The sequence below is a fragment of the Panulirus ornatus genome, chromosome 7 (assembly GCF_036320965.1).
Source record: "Panulirus ornatus isolate Po-2019 chromosome 7, ASM3632096v1, whole genome shotgun sequence".
Taxonomy (NCBI): domain Eukaryota; kingdom Metazoa; phylum Arthropoda; class Malacostraca; order Decapoda; family Palinuridae; genus Panulirus; species Panulirus ornatus.
The window spans coordinates 44,268,360-44,278,734 of NC_092230.1; the positions used below are offsets into that span (position 1 = coordinate 44,268,360).

Sequence of the window (10,375 nt, forward strand, 5' to 3'; positions counted from 1 at the left end):
GCCTGTCACAGTTATTAGCCTATTCAGTATCTCCTGTCACTATTAGTAGCATATTACATTCAGTATAATTCAGTATATCCTGTCACAATTAGCTTATTCAGTATCTCCTGTCACTATTAGTAGCCTATTACATTCAGTATAGCGTGTCACAATTATTAGCATATTCAGTATATCCTGTCACTATTAGTAGCCTATTACATTCTGTCACAGTTATTAGCCTATTCAGTAGTGGCCTCTTCTCTCCACGGCATATGCCTGTAGGTTACGTCCATAAGTTTTTTTTTATATTGATATTAAAAGTACGTGAAGCAATTCAATCATTTTTATTAACAAGTGGGGGGACAGGGTGACCTCGTAGTTACAATGTTTGCCATGTTCTGTATACACTAACCAGTTACAGGGAAGGAGAGAAATGTAGAAAATAGAAATACACCTAAACATTGGAGAAATAAGTGTCTTCGCTAAAATACATATTTACTCTAAAGATATTCTAGAAATGTGTGCTTAACCAGCACTTAAATTGACAGTGTACATCAGCCAAGACTAAAAATGATGAAAATGTCCAATTCTAACTTGCATTTCGTAGACAATTGATAGTGAAGGTATGAGAACAAAGTTTAGTTTGCTAAAACTACATACCACGAAGGCTGCACACTACATACCCAAGCAATGCTATGTCTGTTCCTCCATTTTCTGATGCCAGAACTAAGGTCAGAACTACATTTAATAACTACATGATCGTTACGGGCACCTGTTTGCCCGGTAGGAGCAGATGCAGCAACAACAACTTGATTGTAGTAACAAGTGTGTTGTTACAAGCAGTCTTGTATTAACAGATGTTAGGTAACAGCAGCCTTCTATTAACGGGTGTTAGGGACACAGCAGTCATGTATCAACAGGTGTTAGGGACACAGCAGTCTTGTATTAACAGGTGTTAGGGAACAGCAGTCTTGTATCAGCAGGTGTTAGGGACACAGCAGCCTTGTATTAACAGGTGTTAGGGACACAGCAGTCTTGTATTAACAGGTGTTAGGGAACAGCAGTCTTGTATCAGCAGGTGTTAGGGACACAGCAGCCTTGTATTAACAGGTGTTAGGGACACAGCAGCCTTGTATTAACAGGTGTTAGGGACACAGCAGCCTTGTATTAACAGGTGTTAGGGACACAGCAGTCTTGTATTAACAGGTGTTAGGGACACAGCAGCTTCTTTCAACAGGTGTTTTGGAACAACAATGAGCAGGTGTTTGGGAGTAGTAGCTTGGTGGTTTACAAAAGTCATATTGGATATGCAGTAATCGCCATTTCTAAATCATAACATAAAATGGAACAAATTGGTCTACATACAACAAATTTAGATATAACTTTGTCCACACTACAGGCATTTGATATTATGTAAAAAGAAAATATTTGATATCTAAGGGTTATATTAGCCATCAAAGGATTAGTTATTTGATTTTATAGTAAGAGATGTCACTTGATAGAGGTTATGGTTTTTAGTCTTTTGGTGTTTGTATATCTTGGCTGTACTTTGAGTATGTTGTATGTTGTAGGATAATGACAGGGATTCTCATAACCGTGCTATGTTGGACAACGCCCCACCATTCCCACCATGTCAAGGAAGATTTTGACTGATGGTGGGGTCATCATGGTGCATGGTTGGGGTGTGGTTATGGTGGTGTTTGTTAAACGGTTAAGGGGTCGAGGGTAGTTATGGCAAAAGACAACAATAAGGTGATAGTCGAACACTAAGGTCATAATAGATGACCTATGGCAAGATGGGGTTATGGGAGATCCTCACACTGGGGAGTAAGGTCATATGGTGGGAGTGGGTGGTTGGGTGGAGGAAATTTATGGATTTATCGAGTGGAGTCGCCACACTTGAAGCACTGGCAGTCCGCTGGTTCTCGGAGCTTGACGTCCAGGGAACTCTTGGGCCCCGTCAACCTGTTGCCGTCGGAGTCGTAGCAGTGGGTGAGGGTGACGTCCCTCGACCGGAGGTGCGTTTCCCGGCAGCAGCGACAATCCTGTGTGGAGGAGGAGGAGGAGGTAGAGGATGGGTGACGCAGTTGCCTAGACATATTGTGGGGGATTATTAATTATATTACGGGGAGAAATAAGAGCTTGGGGGATTATTAATTGTATTACGGGGAGAAATAAGAGCTCTTTTTTTTTTTATATACACTTGTGTTGCCCCGTCTTAACTTTGTATGTATATGTACCGTAAGTGTCTACTCCCATGTATATGTATACACACGCACATCCTACGCTATGCCAGGCACACATGTTAATAGATTGTGGAAAATTCTTACCGATAGGCATTTCTCGTCATGCGATAGATGATGAGAAGGGCATTTCTCGTCATGCAGTAGATAATGATGAAATTTAGTGATGCAGTTCGTCGCTCTGCTATGATATAGATGAACTGTTAGATGAGAGAAAATTATTTCTTATGTTTTTTTACCCTTCAGGCCTCGTTGTCTCGAGACAATTACCAACACATGTATTGAATATATGAAATACGCACCTAATCCGCCTCCAAGCCTTGTGTATAACACTTTAATCATGCGTTCGTTCCTACGTACTACTAAAGCAAAATGCATCACACTTGTTGGCAAATCGCAACAAGGAATAACTGGTCCCTAATTTTGAAGGTGTTTCCCTTCAGTTTTTGATGTGTAATAATTATGTGTTGTGTTTCCTTATTGACTTTTTTTTCCCTTCATCTTCATGTATGTTCGCTGTTACCCGCGTGAGCGAGGGAGCGTCAAGAAAGATGCTCGCTTGACTCCTTCTTGATCTGTTGTTCTTTATAGGAAGTAATATAGGAGGGGAGGATTCATTAGAATTATTAAAAAAAAAAAAAGTAAGTGAAATAGTATATATTTTGCAACGATTTGGTAAACTGGGAATTCTCCCCGCCTGTATTATTACTTCCCCAAAGCAGGAGCAGAGGAAGGAACCCGGAGAAGGAGACTTCCTCTTTAAGGTTTTGTGTTCCCGGCGCTGCCACGCTGAAGCGGGAAACATGGAGATGTTATTAAGAGGATACGACGGACAACGCAGAGACATGGAAGTGGTGAGGAAATTGATCCTTATGAAGAGACGGATTGAAAAATTTATTAAGGTTTTAGAATTTTTTTTTCTTTCTCTTTGGCCAAGGACGTGTGTGTGTGTGTGTGTGTGTGTGTCGTGGGGGGCGGACTCGTGCCTGCGTGGTCGTGTCGTGTCGTGTGTGTGCTTGGGGTAGTCGTGGGTTGACTGAATGGCAGGATGTCCTCGGAAGGGGGAGAGGGGGCGCGCTCAGCCCCCCTCCCCACGCCACCTGACACACAACCCCCCACACATGGACTGAAGCTTTGGAGAGAATAATTTGCATTGTTAAGAGACGAGAAACTCTCGGGGGGAGGGAATTTAGACAATGGGAGAGCAAAAAAAGGATCAATGCTCGTGGGATTTTGAATCCAGCCAAAGACTCGAACATTAACGAATTAAACACGGAAAAGGTTACACCAAAAATGGGAAAAAGTAATGTTAACATTGTTCCCGTGGCAGAGTACTGAGTGACAGGGTTAGGCTACAGAGTCCCTTCGAATTGCCCACCACGGAAGAGAGAAAAGCGAGGGGTGACCTGATCAACAGACCTCTCTCAACCAGCTTGTCTTTGCCGACAGAGGAGAATTCCATCGAAAGACAGTGGGGATCGAACGAGCAGAGGACGTAACAGGAATTAAAATAAGGATGCTAAAGGACATTTTTACAGTATACGAGCAGCGGAGGATTGGACTGAGGACGTGGTCAACGCAGACTTACGTGGCTATAGGAAGCTGTACCATAGTGGGGAATGTTCAAGAGATAGGAAGGACATAGGACCCACGAGTGTAAAACCCCTTCCCTCTTGTTTACACTCACTAGTGTAAATCTCTTCGACTTCCCTGTGGGTTGGGAGTACAGAAACACGTATACCCATATTCTCTCTCTCTCTCTCTCTCTCTCTCTCTCTCTCTCTCTCTCTCTCTCTCTCTCTCTCTCTCTCTCTCTCTCCGCGTCGCCTTGACCCAGGACGACCCTGTGCTGGCTCAGGGGTGGAAGGTGGCTGGTCCCCGGGGGTGGGAAGTGGACCACTGGGTCCAGGGGGGTGGAAGGTGGCCCTGTGCTGGGCCCAGGGGGTGGAAGGTGGCTCTGTGCTGGGCCCAGGGGTGGAAGGTGGACCACAGGGTCCAGGGGGGTGGAAGGTGGCCCTGTGCTGGGCCCAGGGGTGGAAGGTGGACCACAGGGTCCAGGGGGGTGGAAAGTGGCCCTGTGCTGGGCCCAGGGGTGGAATGTGGCCGTGTGCTGGGCCCAGGGGGGGTGGAAGGTGGCCCTGTGCTGGGTCCAGGGGGGTGGAAGATGGACCACTGGGTCCAGGGAGGTGGAAGGTGGCCCTGTGCTGGGTCCAGGGGGGTGAAAGGTGGACCACTGGGTCCAGGGGGTGGAAGGTGGCCCTGTGCTGGGTCCAGGGGGATGGAAGGTGGTCCTATGCTGGGCCCAGGGGTGGAAGGTGGACCACTGGGTCCAGGGGGGTGGAAGGTGGCCTTGTGCTGGGCCCAGGGGGTGGAAGGTGGCCCTGTGCTGGGCCCAGGGGGTGGAAGGTGGCTCTGTGCTGGGCCCAGGGGTGGAAGGTGGCCCTGTGCTGGGCCCAGGGGTGGAAGGTGGCCCTGTGCTGGGCCCAGGGATGGAAGGTGGACCACTGGGCCCAGGGGTGGAAGGTGGCCCTGTGCTGGGCCCAGGGGGTGGAAGGTGGCCCACTGGGCCCAGGGGTGTGGAAGGTGGACCACTGGGCCCAGGGGTGTAAGGTGGCCTTGTGCTGGGCCCAGGAGTGGAAGGTGGACCACTGGGTCCAGGGGGGTGGAAGGTGGCCCTGTGCTGGGCCCAGGGGTGGAAGGTGGCCCTGTGCTGGGCCCAGGGGGTGGAAGGTGGCCCTGTGCTGGGCCCAGGGGGTGGAAGGTGGCCCTGTGCTGGGCCCAGGGGGTGGAAGGTGGCCCTGTGCTGGGCCCAGGGGGTGGAAGGTGGACCACTGGGTCCAGGAGGTGGAAGGTGGCCTTGTGCTGGGCCCAGGGGGTGGAAGGTGGCCCTGTGCTGGGCCCAGGGGGTGGAAGGTGGCCCTGTGCTGGGCCCAGGGGGTGGAAGGTGGCTCTGTGCTGGGCCCAGGGGTGGAAGGTGGCCCTGTGCTGGGCCCAGGGGTGGAAGGTGGCCCTGTGCTGGGCCCAGGGGTGGAAGGTGGCCCTGTGCTGGGCCCAGGGGGTGGAAGGTGGCCCACTGGGCCCAGGGGTGTGGAAGGTGGACCACTGGGCCCAGGGGTGTAAGGTGGCCCTGTGCTGGGCCCAGGGGTGGAAGGTGGACCACTGGGCCCAGGGGGTGGAAGGTGGCCCTGTGCTGGGTCCAGGGGGGTGGAAGATGGACCACTGGGCCCAGGGGGTGGAAGGTGGCCCTGTGCTGGGTCCAGGGGGGTGGAAGGTGGCCCACTGGCCAAGCAGGATATACCCCCCCCCCCAACCCTCGCCTGACCTTCACCGGACCAGTGGCGAATATTTTTTTTTTTTTGACCACCTCTCTCTCTCTCTCTCTCTCTCTCTCTCTCTCTCTCTCTCTCTCTCTCTCTCTCTCAGAACACTGTCGACGTTGTAGTTGTTCCTTGTCCGTTATTCGTGCGTGTATTTGTGAATACGTAGATGGAAGAAGGGAGGAGACATCTGCTTCGAATATTTTGTCGTCGTCCAAGATCGGCCTTGGATATTCTTCACCTTGAAGATCGGCGTCTGTGGCTGCTTTGAATATTTTGTCGTCGTCCAAGATCGGCCTTGGATATTCTTCACCTTGAAGATCGGTGTCTGTGGCTGCTTTGAATATTTTGTCGTCGTCCAAGATCGGCCTTGGATATTCTTCACCTTGAAGATCGGCGTCTGTGGCTGCTTTGAATATTTTGTCGTCGTCCAAGATCGGCCTTGGATATTCTTCACCTTGAAGATCGGCGTCTGTGGCTGCTTTGAATATTTTGTCGTCGTCCAAGATCGGCCTTGGATATTCTTCACCTTGAAGATCGGCGTCTGTGGCTGCTTTGAATATTTTGTCGTCGTCCAAGATCGGCCTTGGATATTCTTCACCTTGAAGATCGGCGTCTGTGGCTGTTTTGAATATTTTGTCGTCGTCCAAGATCGGCTTTGGATATTCTTCACCTTGAAGATCGGCGTCTGTGGCTGCTTTGAATATTTTGTCGTCGTCCAAGATCGGCCTTGGATATTCATCACCTTGAAGATCGGCGTCTGTGGCTGCTTTGAATATTTTGTCGTCGTCCAAGATCGGCCTTGGATATTCATCACCTTGAAGATCGGCGTCTGTGGCTGCCATGGCTTGACACGACCCCCCACCCCTCCTTGTGACCTGACCCCCTCTTAAAGGTCAAGTCAGGTCAGGTCAGACGCTGTGGCCATGGGAGGACACCTTACTGGCTCCTGCACTGGTGGTGGTGGGGGGGGGGGGGGGGGTGTCAAGTGACCTTCCGTCGTGAACGGGGTTCGAACGCGTCGTGTTCGAAGGGTCGTTTTAGTCGGTGTTCAGGAGTGGGACTTGTGCTCAAGGGTCGTACCCGTCGTGGTCAATGGTCGTACCCCGTCGTGTTCAAGGGTCGTACCCCGTCGTGCTTAAGGATCGTACCCCGTCGTGCTCAAGGGTCGTACCCCGTCGTGCTCAAGGGTCGTACCCCGTCGTGTTCCAGGGTCGTACCCCGTCATGCTCAAGGGTCGTACCCCGTCGTGTTTAAGGGTCGTACCCCGTCGTGCTCAAGGGTCGTACCCCGTCGTGCTCAATGGTCGTACCCCGTCGTGTTCAAGGGTCGTACCCCGTCTTGCTCAAGGGTCGTACCCCGTCGTGCTCAAGGGTCGTACCCCGTCGTGTTCAAGGGTCGTACCCCGTCGTGCTCAAGGGTCGTACCCCGTCGTGCTCAAGGGTCATACCCCGTCGTGTTCAAGGGTCGTACCCCGTCGTGCTCAAGGGTCGTACCCCGTCGTGCTCAAGGGTCGCACCAGTCGTGCTCAAGGGTCGTACCCCGTCGTGTTCAAGGGTCGTACCCGTCGTTCTCTAGGGCTGTTACTCATTAAGAAAAAAAAAAAGATATAAAAATAATTGAATTATTACAGCTGGTTAGCGTCGGACACTGCACGATGTGTGTGTGTGTGTGTGTGTGTGTGTGTGTGTGTGCAGTACCCTGGGGGGGGAGGAGGTTGTGAGAGTAGTGATGGGGGAGAGCGTGGGAGAGGGCAGCTGTGGGAGAGGCGTGAAAGAGACTCGACAAATGAGGAAACCGTGCTAGAGAACAGGTGCCATACGGCGAGTGGGGGGAGGGGGTTGTTTATTTGGGATAGAGAACGGGCCACATACGTGGGTTAACCGTGTTAGAGAACGGGTCACATACGGGGATTAACTGTGCTAGAAAACGGGCTACATACGGGGATTAATCGTGCTAGAGAACGGGTCACATACAGGGGATTAATCGTGCTAGAGAACGGATCACATACAGGGGATTAATCGTGCTAGAGAACGGGTCACTTAGGGGGATTAACCGTATTAGAGAACGGGCAACATGCGGGGGGATTAACTGCATTAGAGAACGGGCTACATACTGGGGATTAACCGTGCTAGAGAACTGGCCACTTACGAGGGATTAACCATCAGTACAAGGCAAGGGTGTTCAACAAGGACTCCAAAAAGATTTTTGGAGTTGGGAAATCAAGGTTTTGAAGGGAGGGTAGGGATTGTAGGAGAGTTAGTCGTTGACTGTGGTGAGATATTTCTATTTCTCTCCGAGAGATGGAGATGTGGTTGGCCGTATACCCTAGGAAATATAATCTTGGAGATATATTTTCTTGCCCAGGCAGACAGCGAGGCAGTGGGATTAACGTACGGTGGGATTAAGGAACAGTAGGGTTAACGCAGTGGGATTAAGGAACGATTAACGCAGTGGGATTAACGCACAGTAGCGTCAACGAACCGTGGGATTAACGCACCTTCCGGGACTTGCTGTAGAAGTGGAGAGGGAGGGGTCCGTGTATGGTCTTGAGGTGTGGGGTGCGAGGGAGGGGTTCGTGTATGGTCTTGAAATGTGAGGTGCGAGAGGGGTTCGTGTATGGTCCGTGTTAATGGATGTAATACGTATAACATACACTGGGGCGAGCCAGTGACCAGGATTTTGGGAGATTTCAATAAGGTCTTGAAAGTGATCAGACATTTGGATTGGATGACACTCTTTGACCTGCTTGTAGGTTCTGAAACCCTATATAAGGCATCACTAGTTTTAAAATGCTTACATAAGGGTTTTGTGTGTAGACACCACATCTGTATAAGGGTTTGTGTGTAGAAACCACTGTTACATTAGGGTTTGGGGCGTAGAAACCACACTAGCATTGGGGTTTGTGCGTAGAAACCACATTATTAGGGGTTTCTGTGTAACTCATAACTAAATAGGGTTTTGTGCGTAGAGACCACACTTACACAGAAGTTCGTGTAGAAACCACATCTACATAGAGACTTGTGTGCAGAAACCACACTTAACTGTTTTATAAAGAAACCACACCCCGTGTTATATTAAGAAAACCTCAAATTTGAGTCGAAACCACGCCTGCAGAGAGACCTGTTGTACATAAAGACCTTGTTTGCATGAAGTTTAGTACACCCGGGACCCATAGAGACCATAATCGTGTGTGAAAATAACAAGGTACACAACACAGGTTTCGTGTGAACATTTACAATTTGTGTATCAATTTCTGTATATTTGCACAAAGGCCACGTAAATATACGTGTAAGCGGGAACTGTAAATGTGTTTGTCCTACACATGACGTACACGGGACACGTACACGAAGATGAAGTACACGGGAATAATGTACCCTCATACTTGATCGGTGTACATGAGATGGCCATAAGAATTTACATTTAAGAAAAAAAGGTATTTAACCGTTAGGTTAGCGGACGTGGCGGTACCTGGCAACCGTCCACTCTCTACCCCTGGAAAGGGATAAAGAAAACGGGTTTTGCTCAGAAAACGAAAGTACAACAAGCTTGACCCTGGTGAAGGAAGGCGTCTTCTTGGTGTCGTGACCTGTCCTCCTCCTGCCCGGTACAACCAGGTTAGTGCCCCTCCGTGTACCGGTAGCCACACAAGGGGAAGGCTTCGGGAGATGTACTGGGGAACCGGTGTAGAGGCGGAGACGAGCAGGAAAGAAAAACAAAGGTGTTGAAAAATGGGGGGAGGGAGGTGTAGAGAGGCTGGGACCGGTCTGACCACTGGCTAGATTCCTGGTCAGGGAAGGGACGGGACGGGTGGGTAGTGGTTTGTTCCCGTGTGTGTGTGTGTGTGTGTGTGTTTAGGGAGGGGGGGGGGGCGTGAGAAACGCCATCTCAAGGCTTTGTTGAGAATTTATACTTAAAAGATTCACGTTATAAAATCTTTCGAAGCAAATGTTTACGAAGATTTTGATGTTGGGGGACCAGTGGAACTGTTGTCCATAGTGGGGGGTGGTTGTGTACGTGGGGGTGTGAGATATGGTTGTGTACATGGTGATATGGCTGTGTACGTGTGGATGACATGGTTGTGTACGTGGGGATGACATGGTTATGTACGTGGGGGTGTGAGATATGGTTGTGTACGTGGTTATATGGCTGTGTACGTGGGGATGACATGGTTGTGTACGTGGGGATGACATGGTTATGTACGTGGGGATAATAAGATGGGTGTATACATGGGAGTGACTTGATTGTGTACGTGGGGATGAGATGGTTGTGTACATGGGGGTAAGATGTTTGTGTACATGGGAGTGACTTGGTCGTGTACATGGGGGTGATGAGATGGTCATGTAACCTAGATGGTGGTGAGATGGTTGTGTTTGTGGGGAGTTGGGGTAGATGGTTATGTACATGGGAATGGCATGGTTGAGTACATGGAGGGTAAGAGGGATGTACGTTGAATTTAGTATTGTTGCTCTTGTTTGTATACGCTCCATTTTTCATTTTCATTGCGTATGATGAGGTTTGGTAAGTAGTAGTGACGAAGACATCGTAGAAGAATAAGTCATTTGTCTCGTTATTTGGGTTACCGCCCGTTTTCCATTCTGTTCGCCAATCCACTGGCCTCTCGCATACTCTGGCCTCTGGCGTGTGATATACATAGCCTAAGTTCGCCATAATCCCTAAACCTTTTCCTGATGGTCGTGAGAACCTCATGACACACACACACACACACACACACACACACACACACACACACCTGGAATAACCTTGAATACAGCTGTGTTGTAACTTATGGTGTTGTGTTTACCTTGTTTGTTGGACGGGTAGAAATGATGAATT

At 49.7% G+C, this 10,375-nt stretch overlaps 1 protein-coding gene across 6 annotated transcripts in view; it reads left to right on the top strand.

Annotated features, from left to right (window-relative positions):
- Window positions 1-10,375, top strand: part of LOC139749590 (chitinase-3-like protein 1) — a 94,029-nt gene that overhangs the window by 21,013 nt on the left and 62,641 nt on the right. Inside the window, exon 1 of one of the 6 annotated variants that reach the window (XM_071663675.1) lies at window positions 9,088-9,156. The exons of the other annotated variants lie outside the window; for them this stretch is intronic. The gene's annotated coding sequence lies outside the window, so the exon portion shown is untranslated. Of the gene's footprint in view, window positions 1-9,087; window positions 9,157-10,375 lie in introns of those variants that run through there. 6 annotated transcript variants of the gene reach the window in all.